Source organism: Myotis lucifugus, unplaced genomic scaffold (genome assembly GCF_000147115.1).
Source record: "Myotis lucifugus unplaced genomic scaffold, Myoluc2.0 scaffold_59, whole genome shotgun sequence".
NCBI lineage: Eukaryota > Metazoa > Chordata > Mammalia > Chiroptera > Vespertilionidae > Myotis > Myotis lucifugus.
The window spans coordinates 5,988,832-6,012,911 of NW_005871107.1; the positions used below are offsets into that span (position 1 = coordinate 5,988,832).

General features: G+C 39.9%; 1 protein-coding gene across 3 annotated transcripts in view; it reads right to left on the reverse strand.

Moving 5' to 3' along the window:
• The window catches only part of FILIP1 (filamin A interacting protein 1), a 172,290-nt gene extending 164,933 nt beyond the window's left edge, over positions 1-7,357 (reverse strand). For all 3 annotated transcript variants that reach the window (XM_006089339.3, XM_023754287.1, XM_006089338.3), the window contains exon 1: positions 6,856-7,357. The gene's annotated coding sequence lies outside the window, so the exon portion shown is untranslated. The remainder of the gene's footprint in view (positions 1-6,855) is intronic.
• Between the last annotated feature and the right edge of the window lie 16,723 nt (positions 7,358-24,080).

A 24,080-nucleotide genomic window follows, 5' to 3' on the forward strand; every position in this document is an offset into this window, starting at 1 on the left:
TTTGCTTTCCTCTCTCTAAGGTTCTTCCACAACTCACTGCAGGCCTTTGAAATCAAACTGCCACAGGGAAAGTGGATTCCGCCTGCAACCTTTTCCCTTCTCTGAGAGTGCAGAGTAGGCCTGACCATTTAAGGAGAAAGAACATCATGCAATACATTTCCTTATGCTTCCTATATTTTTGCCCGCCTAGAGCCTTTAAAATGTATTTAGTTAAGCCAGGAATAAAACTGTTTCCTTCATTTCTTTCTTTTCCTTCCTTCCTTTCCCCTCTCCCGCCTTCCTTCCCTCCTTCTTTCTTTCTACAACAGGGGTTTCATTCGAGAATGACAGTTATAAAACTCAGTCTGCCTTATCTTTTAGAAACTCATTCTTTCAAGTGAGAAAAATAAAGCAGAACAGACAGGTCTAAACTGTAACTACCCTGCGTAAGATTTGTTGGCACTAACGCTGCTAAGACACTTCCCCGCTTATAAGAATGCTTCCTATACATTTGTTAAATTAAACATACAGCACAGTCATCACCCTATAATATAGACACACATATTTATGATATAACACTTTTTTGTTCATCTTGGATTATACTTTCTTGTCATGTTTAAGAAGAATGAATAGGATTAAGGGCAATGAATAGCAAGAATTCATTTCCTTTTGGTAAGGTTGAAGCTAGCATGAGATGGCCTTTTTTGGTCTTTTTATTTTTATCTGTTACTAGGTTAGTAAAACAAACAAAACATCGAAGGGAAGAAATAAAGAGAGATAAATGTAATAATGTATTCCTCCATAGAGGAAGAAGTCTCTATTGCCATATATCACCCAGTGTAGTCAGCTATAAAGGAGACACCCAAGCACCATGTATAGGCACACTTTATTTCCAAGAACAAATATAGAAACCATAGTATAGTTTTTGCTGTTGGTGATTTCTTAACCTTTTTAACAATGATTCTGTGAGACAGCAGACTGCTGAGTGATAAGGGAGGGTTTGAAATATAAATCCCATACTAAATTATTGGCTGGCATTCAAACTCTGTCTGCTTAGAGTACCCAGGAGCGAAGTATGTCCCAAACAGGATTCCAAATTTAAACAATACATTCTTCTGTTTGCTATGATCTATGAACTTGAGTTCACAGATTATCTGTATCCAAGAATTCTGTGTGCAACGAAGACTAAAATAAACAGATAACAACTTTTATGGTGTGGTAATAAAATCATAATAGCTCAAATTTATTGAAAAGTCTACCAGGCAACTTTAAGTTTTATTAACTCATGTAACCTTCAAAACAACTCTATGAGGAAGATAGCGTTATGATACTTGTTTTATAGATGAGGAAGGTGAGGCATACAGAGTAATTTTTGCCCAGGGTTACAGTGAGCTGAAATCTGAGTCCAGGCCTATGAGACTAGCCTTCCTACCTCCTCCTCCACACCAATGAACATGTCCTTGTTGCTATATCATCAAGTCAGATTTGGTGAAACAAGATTTATTCTGTTGATATATATATATATATATATATATATATATATATATATATATATAAAGTAATTAATACATAAACAAACTTACACTGCAGGCTTTTAATGTCACTTTTCTAACAAGCTGCTAGCATTTTTTTTCTCTTAAATCTTTCTGCTGAAATAGATCTCAATTGAAGTTTACCCACTCACTTCCCATGAAACTGCTTTTCTAAAACCCAGGTGTTTAAAAAAATAAAATGAGACACATTAGTGAAAATGTGGATTAAACAAACTCTATAAAATCCCATTGCTTAGGGCCTGTTTTATGAAGAAATACTAATCTTCCAAAAAAACAATTAGCATTAGTTTAGAATGTGTATTTTACCACAAAGTTTTACTTTCAAGGAATAAGTAAAAATTATAACCACAGGAAAACCACTGCTAAATGAATATATTCAATATTTCACAAATTTCATTAGAAAAACCCCATAGTGATTTTTGCTGAACACCCATTTAGAATAATTTTAACCTCCTTGGCCATCTTAAAATATAAAGATAATGCTTTTCTTTTGATGGACACAAAAAATTGCTTCAAAGTCATGATTCTTGCTTTATCTCACATAGTAAAGCTATAGGTTTCATGATTGATTAAAAATAAACCTCAGGCCTGGCCGGTGTGGCTCAGTGGTTGAGCATCAACCCATGAACCAGGGAGGTCACGGTTTAATTCTCCATTAGGGCACATGCCTGGGTTGGGGGGGGGGGGGGGGCATGTAGGAGGCAGCCGATCAAAAATTCTCTCTCATCCTTGATATTCCTATCTCTCTCTTCCTCTCCCTTCCTCTCTCTGAAATCAATAAAAACATATTTTTTAAAAATAATAATAATAAAATAAAACTCAGAAATGTGTTTTTTTAAATATCTATGGAAAATAGAAAAGATATTTAAGTATTTTAATGCTCAAGGCCATTCTAGTTCATCAAGACCAGGGGTCCTCAAACTATGGCCCGGGGGCCACATGCAAATACAAATATTGTATTTGTTCCCGTTTTGTTTTTTTACTTCAAAATAAGATATGTGCAGTGTGCATAGGAATTTGTTCATAGTTTTTTGTTAAACTATAGTCCGGCCCTCCAACAGTCTGAGGGACAGTGAACTGGCCCCCTGTTTAAAGTTTGAGGACCCCTGATCAAGACCATCAAATAGAAGGGGCCATAATTTAAATAGTCCCAAAGGTAACTATAAATGTGATCTGGTGCCCTAGCCAGTTTGGCTCAGTGAATAAAGCATCAGCCTGCTGACTGAAGGGTCCCGGGTTCGATTCCAGTCAGGGGCATATGCCTGGGTTGCGGGCTTGATTCCCAGTAGGAGGCGTGCAGGAGGCAGCCAACCAATGATTCTCTTCATCATTGATATTTCTATCTCTCTCTCCCTTTCCCTTCCTCTCTGAAATCAATAAAAAATATATATTTAAAAATAAAATAAATTAATGGGATCTGGTACCAAAAGATGATAAAAGTAAAGAATATGCATTACAGTTTTTAAAGTCTAGGTGCATACACAGGACAGGCATGAATGTATACTGTCTTTATATATCCCCCTTTCTATTTCATTCTCAAGAGATATATCATCTCCACAACCAGGTCCATGAGCCCAATTACAATTACTTGTAACTTTTCTGAGCATAAGAAAACTATGAAGACTTTCCTAGGAAATTTCTGAGGTAAAAAGTTTTTAACTATTATTACAGTTCCTTTTCTTGATTTTACACTTATCTATACTTTCTTACATATTCGTCACCATGAATCTAGAGCCAAAAATGTTAATAAAACAGCTACAATGTGTATGGGGCTTCAAAGCCAGGTGATGCTTAGGACAACGCTTCATACCTAATCATCTTCACAAAACTTTAATAAGGCAAACCCTGCTCCCAAGTACCCTAATTCTAGCAGCGCACCAAACTGTCTAAACTAAGACAGCATCGCTTCTAAAAGGCATGAGCCTGGAAATCGTTGTGAACGTGGAAGACACTTATCTGGGTTTTAAAAGTAAACAAGGCCTCTGCAGGAAAGGTGGTGAATCCAGATGTGGGGATGAGATGGGCAGAGGTAGAACACTGAAATGTGCACTGTGTGTGTGTTTGGAGAATGGCCCCAAATCTGAAATATTTGAAGCAAAGAGACAAACACTTGTTGAGTAGTGGAAGCTGAGACTAGAAAAGTTAAGTACGTGCCAGATGATAGAAGGTTTTCAAAATACCCAGCCTAGGTGTTTGACAGCAACAATGAGTCCCAGAAGATAACAGAAGAGTAAGGAGACAAGCATAGCAATGCTTTGGGAAAATTAACCCCATGGTCATGGGCAAGATGGTTTGGATGAGGGGTGGGAAGGGAACACCAGTGTTACAATCCAGACTGAGGGTGAAGTGAGTAGGCCTTAGTGTGGTGGGAGACATGATAATGGGATCTAACAACTCTTATGGTGAAGGGGATAGGAGGATTCCAAAATAACACAGAAATGTGAACTTGAATGAGCAGGAGAACAGAATCTGAATGGTTTGTGGCGTCTGATTGTTCACATACTAGAGGAAAGTACATGGGCTAACATGAGCTGCTTTTAAGTCTCAAGGGCAAACTTACAGCCATAAAAATGATACTCACATGTCAATTCATCAGGAAACATGGCTTTCACTCAGGGCCAAATGCTGCACTCAGTTACCTACACACTGTTCTACTGAATCCACAAGAAATTACATGCCTAGAACTAATGGTAGATTAGTTGATACATCTGATAAGGGGTTACTATCCAAAATTTATACATACCTCATAAAACTCAACACCCCCCCCAAAAAAAACAATCCAATTGAAAAGTTGGCAAAGGACTTAAATAGTCACTTCTCCAAAGAGGACATACAGAAGGCCAATAGACATATGGAAAGAATACTCAGCGTCACTAATCATCAGAGAGATTCAAGTTAAAACCATGATGAGAGCACCTCACACCTCTCAGAATGGCTATGTCAATAAATCAACGAACAACAAGTGTTGTGGAGAAAAGAGAATCCTCCTGCACTGAAGGTGGGAATACAGATTGGTGCAGCCACTGTGGAAAGCAAAATGGAGTTATCTCAAAAAATTAAAAATTGAACTGCCTTATGATCCAGTGATTCCACTTCTGGAAATATATCTGAAGAAACCCAAAGCACTAATTCAAACATATGCATCCCTATGTTCATTGCAACATTATTTACAATAGCCAAGATTTGGAAGCAGACCAAGCATCCATCTGTAGATGAGTGGATAAAAAAGCTGTGATACATTTACACAATGGAATATTACTTAGCCGTAGAAAAGAAGGAAATCTTACTCTTCTCCACAGCATGGATGGACCTGGAGAATATTATGCTAAGTAAAATAAGCCAGTCAGAGAAAGAGAAACACCATATGATTTCACTCACATGTGGAATCAAATGAACAAAATAAACAAAGAAACAAAACAGAAACAGACTCATAAGTAGAGAACAGACTGACAGCTGTCAGAGGGGAGAGGGGTTACAGGGCTAGGTGAAAAAGGTGAAGGGATTAAGAAAAAATATCTCATAGACACAAACAACAGTATGGTGATTACCAGAGGGAAAAGGGGGTAGGGGGTGCAAGGAGAGGGTATAGGAGGAATACATGGTGATGGAAGGAGATTTGACTTGGGATGGGAACACACAACACAATATACAGAGGATGTATTATAGAAACATGCACCTGAAACATATATAATTTTATTGATCAATGCCATCCCAAGAAGTCAATACATTTTTTAATAAAATAAAATGACATCGTAGGGACTGATTTGCAACTTCTGCAATCTTAAACTGCGTTGCCTCAGATAATATTTTTAAGACATGGATTTTGGCCTTAGATGTAGATTTGTAAGCCAACAATGTGACCCTTCCTAAGATAAAAACAAGAAAAATGTAGAGCATTTCGTTCTGACTTTTCAAAACTCAAGAAGAAGATACTTCATCTCCACTGAGGCACCAGGAGTTTCATTCTCTGATACCCAAGGTACCGAGTGCATTGTACACTATTACTAATATTTAGCTTATTACTTTTTAAAGTAGTCATTTAATCGGAATTATGAAACATAATACATACTATGTACTAAATGTATGTACTATTTCATTTTCCTGAACATACGATATATAAGCTTTAATTAGTTTTTCTTAAAATAGGAACCACTACTGAAAAGTTTGATACCTTCTTATTTGTCAACAATGTGTTCAAAACTGATCCTGGGTAAATTCTTTCTTTAAATTGACAAAATAGACTCAAATAATTCCTTGTAAAATATTCATCTGCATCTTCTTTGATATTATCCTTAGGTTAGAATATTCATTCAAATTATGTTCCTTTAAAGGAACAAACTTATTATACAAATCCAACCGATGACAGATAACAGGTGTCAACTGTAACCACATCACCAATGTACAGACATAATTTTTGTTAGATTCAATATGAAATTGACAACTCTAATCAATTCTGAGAAAAATGCATGGCAATTCATGGAAGGGGAGAGAATATACTAGCAGATGAAAGAAGGACTTCCTTCACTGTTTGATAAATACACTACACACACACTCGTACAACTCAAGGAAGGATTTTTTTATTTTTTCTAATAGATTCAACTTCAGTTTTAAAAATCAAAATCTGTTTTATCTATGTACAAGCAATTCCCCAATTTGTTTTTTCTTTAAAAAAAAACACGCAAATAATATTCTCCTGAGTAGTTTGTATTCTGTAACTGCAAAAGCAGTGATTTAATACCCAGGCATGTTTTGTGCCTAGTCAGAAGCACTTGGGGTGGCTGTGATGTAACGAGGTCAGAGCCAGCACAAGGTGTACCGGTGTAATCAGAGAATCAGGCGAAGGGAAAAGCAGATAGCAGCAAGTCAAAAGTACAGCCAGACAAACACCCTGTAGGACTTCCTTCCCATTTACCACACAAGCTGTTCGGTTCGTTTCAATAAATGAAGCTAGTTATTTTGCTTCTAGGGAAAATACCCCTTCCATTGGTTAGCCATCCTAACTGTGAAAGGAGCTGTGAAATCGTCCCTTGTCATATTTGTTACCTGCCAAAGAATGATAACTTGGCAGAAACATTTTGATGGCCATTAAAACATCATAATCTTCGTGTTTAAAAAGGAATCGGTACAATTCTGAGAAAGACACGGTGTTTCTAGTTCTTTAAAAATAATTCCCAGTGATTATCATAATGCCCAAATGTGCTATCACATCGTGGAACAGTAAGAATCAAAGAAAACAGGCAACACAGAATCACGGAGAACTCTCTTCCTCTTGGAGCAGAAATTTCTTTACAGAATGAAAAGTCACTATTTATTTTGCTCTTACCTGATGGCAGCTCGCTTAGTCAAAGGGATGTCCTTTAGAGAGGTAGCTTATCCTTTGAAGAACCCAGTGGCTTGTCCCACAGCCCAAGAGAGAGACTGGAGTCCTGGAAAACTATCCAGCCCAAAAGAATACAGAGGGAAAAGCTTTTCCCACTTGCTCTCCCGGGACTAGCCAATAGCTGAAGTCATGCAGGAAACTGAGTGGAGAGAAGGGGAGAGCAGCTTCTTCGCCCTGAAATCCCCGGTCCGCAGACACTGGAGGCTGTTGTAGATCTCCCACCCAGACTTTTGTTTAAAAGTTTTTTCAACTGTTGCTAGGTGTTGTTGGGTTCCGAGATTAGGTTTCTCGTCTCCTGCTCCCTGCACAACACCGGCAGGGCAGGGACTTTGTTGAGGCGCTGGCTTGCGCGTGCTATATTTAACCAGTGTTCTCAGCAAGTCAAGCCTGTCAACAGCTGAGAAGTTTGGAGCCGGCTCTGCTCGGTTCCTCGGCAGCTGGGTTATCAGTGGATATAGCTCTGCTCGCCCCGTGAAAGATTGCGGGTAACCGGCCGTCCCTTTTAAGGGCTGCTGCTCCTTCCCCAGAGGGAATTACTAGTGGAAGCTCTTAAAGACAGACTGGGAGTCGGGACTTAGGTTTTCCAAGCGGAAAAGAATCAAACAGCCACAGTTGTCTTAAGCAGAGCATTTTACCAATACCATATTCCTCTCCATTAGGCTTTCTGAGATATTTGTTCCTACATTTAAAAAAAAAGAAAAAAAAAAGCTCTTATGTAAAAGTGTATCACAACTGTTGGGAACATTCACAGTAAGAGATTATTTCCAGACCGTTGTTTATATTGATGTGTTATATTCATAGCTAGGTGACTGACTTACCCAGGCATATCAGACTTGACCGGCTTATATGCCTGGATGTTATAAAAGCCAGGTTACCATAAAGGAATGCCTGTAACATTGTTTTTGGAAAGGCGTAAAGTGTAGTGAAGGACGCTCACTCAGGTCATTCATTCAAAGTAAGACCTGGAGAACACCCCCGGAAAACGGGGCTTGACAGCTTTGCCTCCTTATTAACCCTCCAGCCTCCAAAACCAGGGAAGGGTCGCTGCTACCCTGAACAACATGGAGAATGTCTCAAGATATTTTATTTGCTTTATGCTATATAATAAAATAGTGTGAATCTGCCAAGATTAAGACACAGGGGGAAAATGTGTTTTAACTAGTTCTTGGAACTGTCTTACTAATCCTATATAATTAAAGCCTAATATTGTCCCCTGGGGCAGTCGTTCAACTGGGAGTTCGACTGGGAGACCGGGAGTTCGACTGCTCACTATGATGTGTGCTGACCACCAGGGGGCGACACGGACCATGGCGGGCATCGGGGACGCGGCACTGGCAGCAGGCGGCAGTGGAGGCAATGCCGGGTTCAATGGGCCCCAACGAGAGCGGGACCACAGCTGATGGTGGAGCAGGTGAGCAGGCGGCACAAGGCCAAGGCGGGTGCAATCGGGGTCCCGATCACCCCGCCAATCTCCCCGCAGACGGTTACCAGCAGCGGCGTCAGGGGGTGGGGCCACTGCCCATCTCCCAGGTGCTGAGGGAGCCAAGTGGGGGGCCTAGCCCTAACTGATCACCCCACCGGCAGGATGGTGGAGCAGGTGAGGGGGTGGCCCAGGCCAAGGCGGGGTGCCAGGCGAGGCTGCAGGTCTGTGAGGCTTGAGGCGCGAGCTGGGGCTGCGAGGCTGGGGGCACGAGCTGGGGCCCAATCTCCAAAGGCCACCCTGAGGGACTCCACCCGTGCATGAATTCGTGCACCAGGCCTCTAGTCCTATATAATAATAAAGGCTAATATGCAAATAGACTAAACAGTAGAACAACTGGAAAAACTGAACAACCAAACAACCAGTCACTATGACATGCGCTGACCACCAGGGGGCGTGTGTGGAACATGGTGGGCGTTGGCCACAATGGGATGGTGGAGCAAGTAAGCAGGGGCACCAGACCAAGGGGGGCACTGGTCGCTGTCATTGGGGCAAGCCTCTAGTGGTTACTGAAAATACTTTGCTCCCAAGTGCCACGGTCCCGCCCAGCGCTCGCACCTGCTGCCAGCACCAGCCCCGCTTGCACCTGCAGCCAGTGCCGGAGCTGCTACTTGCACCCGCTGCCGGTGCCCAGCGCCAGTCCTGATCACTCAGTACCATCAGCGGGTGCGAGCGGCGGCTGCCAGCCCTGATCATCCCTGAGGGCTTCTCCACCTTCCCCTGCTCCTGAGAGGTGATCAGGGCAGCAGCCGCCACTCACACCCGCTGCTGGCACTGGCCCCAATCACTCCACGCCATCAGCGGGTGTGAGCAGGGCCAGCGCTATCAGCACATGGGAGTGGCAGCGGCAGGATCAGGGCTGCCGGCAGACCGGGGACTGGGGGCCGAGGCGGAGGGGCTGGGCAGGGACGCGGAGGATGGGCTGAGACCCACCCCTGTGTCTACCACAGCCCCACAGCCCACAGTTCCTTTCAAAGTGCACAAATTCGTGCACTGGGCCTCTAGTTACTTATATGAAATTCACAGTATGAGGAACTGAGAGAGATCCTTTTAGCCACAGATAAAGTAGGAAGTGAGACACACACAAACACACACACAAACACCAACATTGGTAAACACACTAGATTATTGCCCTACAAAAATCTCACCAACACCATTATAAAGGTGACACCCCCCCTTCCTGAGATCAATTTATCAGTTTAAAGATAACATCCTTTTTCAAGATGCAAACTGAAGTTGGATCAAGGAGACATTTCAAGGCATGAATTTAATAATATCTTGCCCAGCCAATGTGGCTCAGGAGGTCATAGTTTGATTCCTAGGCAGGGCACATGCCCAGGGTATGGGCTTGATCCCCAGTGGGGCAGCTGATTGATGATTCTCCCTCTCCCTTCCTCTCTAAAATCAATAAAAATATTTTTAATAATAATAATAATAATAATAATAATAATATCTTAACTGTTGCATACTTGCAATAAATGGCCTATGTGCAAGATAACCCTGATGTCTCTCTGGGAAGGCTACCACTTTTCACAAGGAGTATGTGTGTGTGTCCTTTTTAAAGAAATGACCCTCACCTTCGAGGATAGCTGACCCCCAACAGCTCAATCCAGTTCTTCCCATACCAGCCACCACACTAACAGCATTCATTTTTTCCTCTTAATTTATTTACTACTATTCACATATAAAATTGCATTTGTTCAGATTCTTAGTCTTTCTGGGTCTGGGCCAACCTTCATTTAAAAAAAAAAAAAGGCTTCTATTAAGATGAAAGCGTTCTTATGTGAAATTAACTGGCTCTTCTAGAACGCTAATGGATCTTTTAGAAACAATCTGTTCCCAGTTCCTCAAAAGTGGGTTCTGACAGGAAGTGGAAGTGTGACTGGGCTGAGAGATAGTTCAGAATCACCAGGAGAAACTTTTTTAAATTACAAAGGGGTAATGTCTGGGGAGATTATTGTTTGAAAAGTGCTCACACCCCACAGGCACATCCCATATGCAACAGCCCCAGGCTGAAATCCACTTCACTGAAAAGGACTCCAGGAATGTATCATTTCACCTCAACTCGGAGTTCACTTTATAGGTCTCCCATCCAAAATGAAGCAGAGTTATTTGTAGCCAAAGTCAAGATAAATGAGGGGAAGTAGCCCACTTTTGCCTCTATGGGCCTAAATAACTTCATCAAGAGGGTAATAGTTATTTCTTTCCTGACTATCCAGACAATTAGACTTTTCAGTATGGTTTTTTTAATTCTCTCTCTAATAAAAACCTAGTCCCTGATCATTGTTTTCTTTAACCCTTGGATTTTCTGTTCATTGTTGATATTAGTTTGTTTTAAACAATGTAGTGGCAGCAGCTTACAAAGTACTTTGTATAATTAGATACTATTGCTACCTTCAGATTATGTTCTTTAATTATTCTAGGCATATGCATTTCTCTGACTCTATTTCACAATAATCTGACTCCTCTCAGTCTCTCCCCTCATCCTCCCTCCCCCCTCTACACACACATTCTCTCTATATATAAAGTGAATCTATTTTGAAGGCTTTCCTTTCAGGAATGATTATTCAGACAAAAGCATTTCCTACATAATCCACAGAGGAAGTAGTGCCATTGAGAACTTTTAGAAATTTGTGTTTTGTATACAGTCAACAAGGAACTGATTTTTCAACACATGTTGTTACTGTATTTACTGTTCAGCTGCATTCCTTTTCCCACAGTCTTAAGGGTGAACATTATGAAAACGTCTGATAAACTTTCAACTAAAGCCGAATTCCCCAATTTCAAGGATGGGTCATGATGATGCTTTTTCATAAGAAGATAGATTAATGTTATCATTATCAGTGAGAAAAAAATCAAGTGAATTAAATAGGAGAGTTGGCATATTATCTCTACATTCATTTCTAAAACCAAATTTTACCACACTGTTCATTTAAAGAGGCATAGTGATTTTTTAAGTGAAAAATTAATAGATTATTGAATACACCGGTGAAGAGAAAGATAGACATTGGCTTCAAAATGATGTTCAAGGAGGAGGGGTTAGAGAGGAGTTTCCAAACAAACATGCCCTGTTATTGTTTATTGTCTGGCTTTAAGATTTAAATATAAGCTCCCATGTAGCAGGGAGTGTTTCCCATTTGCTCTTTAATGAGTGCTCAAGCACCACAGTAATTGTGCAACAAATGGGAATGATTGTGCAAATGAACATATAAAAGATTTTTTTAAAATTTCCCAGACAGTGTGGCTCAGTAGTTGAGTGTTAACCTATTCACCAGGAGGTCACAGGTTTGATTCCCAGTCAGGGCACATGCCCACAACCCAGGAGGTACAGGAGGCAGCCAGTCAATGATTCTCTCTCATCATTGATGTTTCTATATCTCTTTCTCTCCCTTTCCCTTCCTTTCTGAAACCAATAAAAAAAAATTTTTTAAGATGAAGAAAACTTTGTAAGCTTATGGAAAATGCTTCTAGGAGCCCAGGACAGAATTGGGTTTTTACTGGCTGCATATTACAAGTTGTAGAAAGAAATTCTTAGATTGTAAGTTAATTATTTTTAATTTTGGTAAAATTTCCAAGGAAAGTAATATATTTCAGGATAATAATAAAAAATAACTGTGCAAGACTAGCTATATGCCCAGCAGAGTTCTAAGGGCTTGACATATAGTAACCCACTTAATTTTCACAATAATCCAATAAGGTAGTTATTATTATCATCTCCCATTTTACAGGCAAAACAAAACAAAAAACTGAGGCACAGAGTTATTAAGTAACTTGACCAAGATCACATGCTATAGCAGAACCAGAATTTGAACTAGGAAGTCTGGTTCCCAAAATTTGTGTTCTGAACCACTTAACTACCTCTTACATTTAATAGTCACATTAGCCCATTCTTAGGAATCACTGAGAGTCATTACATAGAGATTTGCTATACCTGAATATATATGCTTATGACAAAAAAAATTTAAATTCCACAGCTTTGAGGTAACAGGGAAAAAAAGTGGCATAATTTCATGGTCAGGATAGTAAAATAAAAGCTCATTGGAACTGGTCTTGTTGAATACCAGAGAAGAGAAAATTGGACCAAAGAGATGATAATTGCTTTGAGAAAAAAATGGTCTATTTTTAAGCAAAGGATATGAGCTGTTCAGTATTCTCTCTAAAACAAACAATGCATGATGTTTTATGATGAATGAGTTCACTGCTTAATGAGATTCTAAAATTGCATTCTAAAAATATAATTTTGGTCTGTGATTTGATAAGAAATTTAAAAATGTTTAAGGGGTAATGCATTCACAACCAAAACTTCTCAAACATGTAACCAAAAGCAAGAAGGAAAAAAAAAAATTTGGGATGGGGGGGTCAATTATTCTACATTAGCTAGTTTTTTGGTATCAAAATGATATTTTGTTACTCCTGCTATAGTCAGGCTTTACAATGTGAATATACTTGCATTTTCTATTAATCTAGCTATACATCTATTTAGATTTTACAAACTTTTAAAAGAAATGGAGCTAATACTTATTTAATATCTATAAATGTTCATAATAAAATTGCTATTTTGTCCTGTTTATAAATAAAATAAATGCTGTGTTACACCTACATTTATTAATAAAAGCTTCAATTAAATTATTTATTTTCCCAAAAGCTTCAAAAAAATGAAAGCCAGGATTATGTTTTTAAAAAGTTATAAGATAATACTATTTTTTCATTTACTTGAGTAAAATAAGCATTTACATGCCTATATTAGACCTTAAAATTTCCACTTACCTGTTTATGTGCTTGAGAGTGGGTTAATAGAACCTAATCCTAGAAATTTTTATAGTCTCATAGTCATAGCCAATGAAAAGTCACTATACTTTGAACTTTCAGTTCCCTCCAATGGACTCTTCATTTATAGCAGCCGCTCCCATAAAAGAGTAGTCCTCTCCTTTGTTTTATTTTTGGACTTGGCGTGGTTCCTCATTAGACGGCATGTCCAAAATCGCAATTAATATGACCTTCATCTTAAAATATCTTTAAAAACTAAACTTTTTGGATCCAACTGAGTCTTTACATGGAAGTCACATGGAATTTCATTAATGTCATGAGATAATTAATAAGAAAATTAGATTTATAATATTAAAACACACTGATAGCAATGGAGGTCAAAAGTTGAACAAGAAAAAAAGTGAGTTAGAAAGGCCTGCCTGCAGCAAATAGACCTTAAAATACTAGGGAAAAAGGCTTTATTCTTGCTTTAATCAATAAAAGTTATCAACATATTGTTCTGCCAATCTGATAAAGAAAGGGGAAAAAAGTGAGATGTCTAAAAAATATCAAGAAAGCAAAAGCTTCAGACAACAGAGGTGGTTAGTAACAGAAGTGTCATCACAAGGTTTAAACACTGAGGGTAAAAAATTCAGGGTGAGAAATACTCAGAAATAATTGAATTTGGTATCCATTTTACAGCCGAACAATCCTCATATGCTTAATATTTGCATTCTTTACTTCTTTCATCTGAAAACAGGGTAATAATTTACCTCCTGGGGTAACCGGAACAAATAATCAAGGACAGGAAAGTATTTTGAAATGAATGAAATATCTAAAAATTTTGTACCTTGAATCTTTCCTTTCAGCCACTTAACTTGAGGACTGTGAGGTAAGTCAACCCTAAGATATGAAGAAAATTCTTAGCCTCGTGTTAAATAAATATAATATAAGCATAAATTAGGAAATTGGAATCCTTGGGTAGAGTGACAAAATAAAAAAGTAAATGAAAATTACAAAGCAGTAAATTTTTTTCAAATTGACCTCATAGTTGCAAGTTTCTTGTTAACTCTCCAACTACTAAAAATAACATTACAGAAGAATATTAGCCCTAACTGGTTTGGCTCAGTGGATAGAGCCCTGCGGACTGAAGGGTCCCAGGTTCGATTCCGGTCAAGGGCGTGTACCTTGGTTGCAGGCACATCCACAGTAGGAGGTGTGTAGGAGGCAACTGATCAATGTTTCTCTCTCATCAATGTTTCTAACTCTCTATGCCTCTCCCTTCCTCTCTGTAAAAAAATCAATAAAATATTTAAAAAAAAAAAAAAAGAATATTAAGCCCTAGCCGGTTTGGGTCAGTGGATAGAGCATTGGCCTGCAGACTGAAGGGTCCTGGGTTCGATTTCAGCCAAGGGCACATGCCTGGCTTGCGGGCTCAATCCCCAGTAGGGGGCATGCAGGAGGCAGCCAATCAATGATTCTCTCTCATTGATGTTTCTATCTCTCCCTTTCCCTTCCTCTCTGATATCAATAAAGAAATATTTCTAAAGAATATTAAATTATTTAATGAATTGATAAGAAATTCACTGAAAGTTAAGTGAAAACAGCAGGTAATAAAATATCATTAATGAATTATTCCCTTATCTCACTGAGTAATAGATATATAGTTAAATAGATATGATACAGATATAGATGTCCCCTCCCACGCCATGCGTATGTATTGCCTCAGAAATACATAAAAACATGCATAATAATTACAATGATTATCTTTCCCCATGGTTTCCAAATTTTTTAATTGATGTATTTATTTCCTAGTATAAAAAATAAGGTTATTTAAAGTCATATTTCACTTGGATGGTTTTCCAATATTTTGCTGAAATGGGACGTGAAGACCTGTGCTTCATATGACTTGCCTTTCTTGTTACTATTCAGGAATGAATTTGCTTCAAAATAATGTAAAAATTTAACAAAGAAACACAGCTGAATTTCGTCTGGTGTGGGTCTGGCAGTCAGCTTCATTAATTGAATTCCTCTTAATATCTGCTCCCAGGAAAAACACAAAGGTCATCTTTGCATGATTCTTCCAAATGAACCATAGTGGCTTTGCTTTCCATGCTTTTTCTACTCCTTTATCCTTAAATTTTCATAACTGTCAGAATTCTTCACGTTATCTCATTGCATTGGCTTCTCCTGAGACATTTCCTTGTGAGCCATAGCCTGTATTTGGATTCCACCTGGGGATTCTGCGAGGTCCCAGGAGAAAACAACTTCACCTTTAGGGCTCACCTGAGGAAAAGTTCCAGCCATTGTGCTGCTGTTGACTATAAGCATAGGGACAGAGAAACACTTTTTGCACTTCCCCAGCTATTTCTGGAATATGACATCACTAGTTGAATATGTCTTATGGTAGAAGGAGCTCTGGGAAAAAGGAGACTTTGCTCTGACCTCAGCTAGTGAAACCATTTTTAAAAATGATTTAATCCCTCTGAGCCTATGTCCTCAATTGTCAAGTGGAGATAATGGAATTTAATCTACACACCCTACCAAGACTCTACCTTCCTCCAGCACCACCACCACCACCACCACCACCACCACCGTTGCCAGTCACAGTACATAGGGTGATGGGGAGCCAGCGCCCTGCGAGTGAGAAGGGAGAGAGAAAGAGAGGAGAAGGCAATAGCACTGTCAGAGCTCTCCACATCAATTTTCATTATTTAAAATAATTGGCATTGCCTAAAATTACTTTTGTTACCTAAAATGTGTTACTCGCTCTAAGCTTTGTTTCTAACATACACGTCTTTTTTTATAAAACATAATTCATTGTTTATACTTTTATACATATTTCTAAACTATTAAAAAACTGTAAAATATGGGGAAAAGGGAAAGCAGCAATGTTTCCTTTCAAAATTGATTAAATTAGGTGTGTCCTTGCTAATGGAATATTACAGTTCCAGCGCCAAATTTCCTCATTTATTTCAACAAATAATATTCTAATCTTCTGTGTCTATATGTGCTCAGAAATTCTGTCATCTGTAAAACAAACGCATTAGAATGTAAATTAGACCGGCAGTATTTGTCAGAAAATGAATGCGTGAATTATGAAAGCAGTGGGCTTAAGCTACACAACAAAACTATAAACCTCCAGATGTTTTCAGGTTATAAGTAAGTAGCTGAGAATGAGAGAACAGGCTTTGAGGAGGGAGTTAACAATGAGCAGTGACAGGAGTGGATCTCACCCGAGTGTGGGTTCAGATCTGCAAACAAGAGGATGGTGCAACAGCAGACCAGTTTCCCCAAGAAAACGTAAATTTCATGTTTATCTTTGTGGGATTCAATCAACATTTGCTATAGATTTTATTTAATGAACAAATGGGAAGCGCTCACTCTGTGTAACACTCTATGGTGATGGTTCTCAAGGGAGAACGTTTTTTGTCCCCCAGGGGACATTTGACACTATCTAGAGAAATTTTTATTTTCACAACTGTATCCAGTGGGTAGAGGTCAGGGATGCTGTTAAATATGCTACAGTGCACAGAACAGCTGCCCCAAACAAAGAATTATCCAGCCAAAATGGCAACAGTGCTGACATTGAAAACCCTGCACGCACTAGATTCGCAGTGGTTCTCAACCTTCCTAATGCCGCGACCCTTTAATACAGTTCCTCATGTTGTGGTGACCCCCAACCATAAAATTATTTTTGTTGCTACTTCATAACTGTAATTTTGCTACTGTTATGAATCGTAATGTAAATATCTGATATGCAGGATGTATTTTCAGGGGTCGTGACCCACAGGTTGAGAACCGCTGCACTAGAGGATTAAAACTCCATAATACAGACAAGAACCACCCTCAAGAGCTTAGAGTCTCCAATGAAGATGAGGCAGGTACACAACAGAATGGGCAAAGCAAGAAGAGTTCTAAGAAATATATGGAGGAAAAATTACTTTTCGTTTGAGGGATCAGGGAAATCTTGAAAAAATAATACTATAAATATCCCTCTTAAAATAACTAAATTTAAAGGCCCTACTTATTTTTATAATTTTTACATAAATAAAGATAAATTAACCACCAAATATGTTTTTTTTTAATCTGCTCTATTCCTGAAGCTGTAGGAAATTCCCTGGGGAGACAAAGTTGAGTGAAACAGGGTCAGTATTCTCTGGAACTCAGAGCAGAATTACAACTCCAGTTCCACATTAACATTATCAAGACTCATTCTTTCAATTGTGTCACGAGTGCCAGTTATGGACCAAACACTGTGCAGCACAGGACTCAAACGGGCAAGGTTCCTGCCCTTGTGGAAAACACTGTCTCTTGGGGGAGAGAGACAAAAATCAAGCCAATAAATGTGTGATTTTAATGTGATTTCTGTTTCCAAAAATATTGGACTACAGTCCAAAATTCCTGAAAATCTCCTCACAACAAAATACCAAAAAATGCTGGCTAAAATATTGCAAATATTCTTTTGGAAACCTAGCTGAATTAAGAAACTATGTGAAACCGCTAAGGGCCAAAAACAAAGGGGGAACTGGAATCCAGAGGAGTGAGTGTAAACTCACAATGAGGCCCCTAGAGTTGGTGTGTGTGTGTGTGTGTGTGTCTGTGTGTGTCTGTGTGTGTGTGTGTTAGTTTCAGGAACCAATAGATTTTTAATGGCCAGGTAGGAATGGAACAGATGTGATGCCTCAGTTCCCAGAGATTAGGATGTGGAATAAAGCTAGAACCTTTGGACTTAAAAAAAAAATATTAGTCATATGAAAATAAGGAGAAAACTCATCCATCCTGGCCTGGCTCTGGATGAGGGGGGAAATAGCCTATACTAAAAATTCATTACTACAACCCAGTTTTCAGTAGGCTTGATGACCAACTCTATACCACTTTCATTGTCTGAGAACCCCCAATCCAAGATGTTGATATAAAAAGGCCCATATGGGTAATCCCCATTCAATACCTAACAGAAGCAAATGTTTACCCATACAGTCCAACCCTTGTGACCCAGTTATGTCTCTTCATGGCTTGTCAGGAAGTAGTGGCAGCATTGTGATGCTTCACTTTGCATTGCTTCCCATCCTCCTTTCTCTTTTCTCATAGCCTCACTGCCCTGGGAGTGTACCTAGCAAACAAAGCTTAGTTCATAATCCTTGTCTCAGGCTCTTCTTTCCAGGTAACTTAAGCTAAGTTAGGGAGTCTTGGGAAAAAAAAGGCCTATTTGAGGAGTTGTCATTCTAAATTGACACCTGAAGGATAAGAAGGCTATGCAAACTACAGAGGGAAAAAATAACCCATGCAGGCAGAGTAGCATGTCCAAAGGCTCTGATGTGAAACAGAGCACAGCACCTTCAAGAGACATAAAGAAGATAATGGTAGAGCATGGGAGACAGAAGTGTGGAAAGCTACATAAGAGCCTAGTCATGTAGAATAGAGGTCTCATGCCTAGATGGGGTCCACAGCTCTGTGTGTGTATGTGGCAGAGGGGGGGGAAGGGAGGTAGGAGGAAGAGGGGTATTTTTTTTAAGAGGGGGTATTTTAATTAGTTACCAAACATTGAAAATAAGGCAATAGCACATAATAACTTATGGATTTTCAAAACATTCAAACAATCTGTCAGCAGTGGGCCTGCATTCTTACATGGTAGCCACACCTTTACTAAATATTTATTACTACAACCCAGTTTTCAGTAAGTTTGGTGACCAAATCTACACTGCTTCCATTGTCTGAGACCCCCCCCAATCCAAGATGTTGATATAAAAAGGCCCATATGGGTCCACACCTTTAAGACAGGTGGGCCTATGACCTCAAGTTCACCACTGCCCCAAACCAGCCTTTTTCATTTATTTATGTTGCCAATTTGGCCTCTATCTATGGGAGTTTGAATTTATAGCTCCTAATTTAGAACTTTATAGGTTGCACTTTTAAAAAAAGTTGGGTTTTATTCTAAGACAAGGATAGCCCTTACAGTATTTTAAGCAAGGGAGTGATGTGGTCTGGTTTATATATATATTACATTTGCTATAAAAAAAGAAAAGAAAAAAAAAGATTGGAGAGGACCAAGAATGAAAAAAAGGGTACAAATGAGGAGACTATTGCATAGAATCTGGGTGAAAGATTATGGTGGTTTGAAATAGAGTGGTAGGAAGACTATTGCATAGAATCTGGGTGAAAGATTATGGTGGTTTGAAATAGAGTGGTAGGAATGGTAAAAGAAAGAAGTAAATGGATGAAAGAGAAAATAAAAATGACTTGTACTATATTATGAAGAACTTGAGCCTTCTATAGTCAACAGCTGAAGGGACATCTATACTATATTATGAAGAACTTGAGCCTTCTATAGTCAACAGCTGAAGGGACATCTATACTAATAAAAGGGTAATATGCTAATTAGACCGGACACCTTCCAGACATCCTTCTGGACAAAGCCATGGTGGCGGGGCAGAGGCAGAGGCAGAGGCAGTTAGGGGCGATCAGGCTAGCAGGGGAGAGCAGTTAGGGGGGATCAGGCCAGCAGGGGAGGGAAGTTAGGGGCAACCAGGCCAGCAGGGGAGGGCAGTTAGGGGTGATCAAGCAGTCAGGCAGGTGAGCGGTTAGGAGCCAAGCAGTCCCAGATTGCTAGAGAGATGTCCAACTGCCGGTTTAGACCCAATCCTGCAGTATCGGGCCTAAACCGGCTGTCAGACATCCGCCAAGGGGTCCCAGATTGGAGAGGGTGCAGGCCAGGCTGAGGGACCCCTCCCCCGTGCACAAATTTCATGCACTGGGCCTCTAGTCTATATATATATAAAAGCCTAAGCAACCAAATGACCAAACGACTGAATGACCAAATGACCAGTTGCTATGATCACTAGGGGGAATACACTCAGTGCAGGAACTGCAGGAATGCTCCCACAGCCAACCTCCCAAGGCCAGCCAGCCCCAATCGGCCCCAATAGGGCTGGCTGGCCAACCTCCCACAGTCCTTCCCCCAGGCTGGCCGAACTTCCCATGGTCCCTCCCCCGGACCGGCTCCATGGCCCTATCAGGGCTGCTGGCCAACCCCAATGGCCCCGCCTTCTGCCGACCAACCTCTCGTGGCCCCAATTGGCCCCGATTGCTGACAAGGCCAAGAGACCTTACCCATGCATGAATTTGTGCACCAGGCCTCTAGTTTATTGATAATCTTTAGCACATGAAAAAGTTAACATGTGCTGTGCAAATGAAAGAAACTCTAATGCCATTAAGGAGCCTGAATCCTATTGGTAGAGGTAGGACTGATGTAAATGTATGTACTTATAAGTTATACAACTTATAAGATAGAGAACTATAACTATCAGAATGATAGTCACTAATGTTCATTGAGGGTTTATCATGTGCCCAGTACATATATCTCATTGACTTCTCTCAATACCACTCAGGGTTAGGCATTATTATCATCTCTGTTTGAAACATGGAAAAATATAATCTTAGGGAAGTTAGGTAACTAGTAGAAATTCATATAATTTGTAATTATCAGAACTGGGATTTGGGCCCAAACTGACTGGCTCCTTTGGCCATTTGTTTAGTCAGTATAGTACACTGCTTTTATATACATTTAATAGGGTCACCAATGCCTCATACAGCAACTTAGACATGCAAAGAAAATTGTAACTCTTTAATTTGACTGAAACTGCTCTGAGCTTCCTTACAAGTCTCTAACAGCTGGTTACAGGAGGAAATTAAACTTCCCTCAAGGCTGTTTAAGACTTAGCTGTTTAGTCATTGAAATGGTCCCTTTAGGTAACGTTCTGACCTGTCTAGAAAAGAAGTGCAGATGCCTCAGCCTCCCACCACATTCATGCGTACCAGTGCACGTGCATACACACCTCTGATCTCCATAGTAGTGTCTGGATGGTGTCTGGAATGTTGTGGTTTATGTGTAGACAGAGAACCATTGAAGTTTTCCAGTCTTAGGCTTGACATCCAGGCCCACCTGGTTGCTGCTTCCCCTGCTGGCATTCACAAATAAATGCCTTTCTTGGAATCATCCCTGATCTGGTCTCTAAACTCACTAAACATTCTCTTTTTAATGGAGCCCCACCCCAGTTCTTGGCTGTGCTGCAGAGCTCCTCACATCTGTGACATTTCCATCATCCACCCGTCTGGCCCAACAGTCCACCTCCTGCCTCTGCTTCAGAACCACTTCCATCTCAGGAAGCTCCATGGCTAGGTTGACAATAAAATTTATCCTCCAAATTGAGACGCGAGTGATAGGAAGGTATGTTATAATTACACTGGAACAACTGGAATAAACTAGGACAGTTTCAAACTGGGACATAGGGCAGGCCCACTGGCTCTAAGCTTAGCTGCTTTGCAAGTTCCTCTTTGGAAGCTTCAAGAACTCCTGGATTCTACATGGGATGGGGGAGAGATCCAAGGAAGTTAAACTTTGAGGGTTCCCCCCTAGCCACATTGAACTGCCAAATTCAATCTTTTGGGATTGAGCCCCATGTAGTCTAGGTTAGCCCAAAAGGCAATCTCTTTCAGATCTTAAATGGAAATAGCCTCCCACACAACTATTTAACACACCTCCTCCTCTTCCAGGAAAGCTCAGAGAAGGAAATGGTTCAGATGCCATAGGGGAAGAAGTATCTTCTCTTCACTATGGGAAAACTGTGACCCAAGTTTTCTAGGCTTTCCCTTTGTTAAGTTAAATCAAAGCTAAAAGACATGGGGGTAGGGGTGGGAAGGGACTTTTAACTTCACCCAGCCTTGCTTTCAATCCTATTATCTTGTTAAAAGAGTCTAGTGCCTGCCCTCTTATCCTGGGCATCTTATTCTCAAGATTCAGCTTTAGAAGTAGAAGACTATGAATGAAAAATGATTTAAGTAAGAAGGTAGAAATAAAATGCCTGGGTTTAGTACTTGCAAAATAAAATAACTAACATTTAGAAGACTGTTCATTCTCAGTCAAGTTCTGCCTATAGTAAGAAAAGTATTTGATGTCATTCAAAATTAAGATTCCTAACACAGACTTTAAAAGCCAATAAACAGATGCCCTTTATAAGAGACTAGAGGCCCGGTGCACAAAATTCATGCACGGGTAGGGTCCCTAGGCCTGGCCAGCGATCAGGGCCGATTGGGGCCTTCCAGCTAGCTGCTGGCTGGGGCCTTCCTTCATTCTGCACTGCCCCCTCGAAGTCAGCGCACATCATAGCAAGCGATCGAACTCCTGGTCTCCTGGTCGAACTCTCTATATTAGCCTTTTATATAGAGAGAGATTCTGTCAGAATCATTAGATCTTCAGAGATTAAGGTTCAGCTGATGTTAGATCTAAGATCCTGTTATGAATATTCTACAGTTCTGTGGTTTTTCTCTTTGAAAGACCCAGAAGTATTATGTATCAGGTTTCCACTTAGGACTTTGGGTACTCAATTAAGTATCTCAAACCTAAATTGCAAGTCATAATGTTTTAGAGTGGCATTAAATGATTTTCCAATATTGAGCAGGGACTAGTGAGAGGTCCCCAAAGCCTGTGGTATTTCACAGGGGCATTCTAATGGGTTCATTATTCAACTTATCTTGTTTGGTGCCCGGCAGTGGCAACAATCGCATCTTAAGTATACTATTACTTTAGTTGACTTTGGATAACCCTAACCTTAAAAAGTTCTCTCCCCCAATGTGCAAGTTTACAAACACAAGCAAAAAAGTACACAAATGCTGAGTAATCAGGGTTATGGAAGGATCAAACAAGAAGAAGCCAGATGGAGTTTGTCTGGAAAAGTTTCATGATGCCTTTATGATTAACAAACCTAAGGAAAATATCTGAAACTCCTCTGAAATGTTAAGAATGAACTATTAGAGAACAACTGGGCTTCAAATAGTAGCAAAGAATGTGAAGCAGTATCTCACTTGGGGAAAAGGGAATCCTACACCCCCAATAAATTATTTAGAAAGAAGTAGAAGGTCGAGTTCAACAAGTTTAGAAGAGTTTTTATATACCTTTCTATGAACTCATCAACTCAAGCTACTCCCTCCAAACCCTTAATCCCTGGATTTCCAAGGTAACTTCTTAGAAATTTATGTTGCATACCTGGATATTTCCAGAATTGCAGCTCCATATTGCACATTCAGATTGGATGAGACTTACCAAAAGAAAACTGTATGGAAATCTAGGTAGTTATGTAACTCCAAAGATACTTCATATGAATGAAAGGGCCTTACGAAGCCAAATGAAGGAGGAGACAGTCTGCTTTATAAATCATAATAGTATCAATATACACTCATTGAATAGCAACAGAGAGCAAAGCTTGTTTTTAGGAATAAAAAGTTATGTTTTGCCTGGCTGGTGTTGCCCAGTGGTTGAGCATCGACCCATGCACCAATGCGTTGCTGGTTTGATACCCAGTCAGGGCATATGCCTGGGTTTGGGGCTCAATTTCCAATGGGGGGCATGTGGGAGGCAGCTGATTGATAGTTCTCTCTCATCACTATTGTTTCTATCTCCCTCTCCTTTCCTCTCTGAAATCAATAAAAAATATATATATTTTTCTTAAAGTTATGTTTTTCCCTCCTTCCAAGATATTTCATGTCATTGATGTGATAGATATATAATTAGATACACACAACTACAACTAAAACAACACAAATAGGATTAGGACAAAGAATCATAAATATTCTTCTTCTCTGATGTAACAGCTTATGAGGAAGAGAAATTTTGGGGGAGTCTGGGTAAATATGATATGCAGATAGATGAATATTAGACAAAGTATACTGAATACATAACGTGGGGATTAGCCAATTCTCAAATATTCATGATTATAAGGAAAGAAGGGGTATAGGTGATTGCCCTGGCCAGTGTGGCTCAGTGGTAGAGCATTGGCCCTTGGACCTAAGGGACTTGGATTCAAATCCTGGTCAAGGACGTGTATGTGGGTTGCACATTCAATCCCTGGTCTGGTGGGGGTGGGAGACAACCAATCGATGTGTCTCT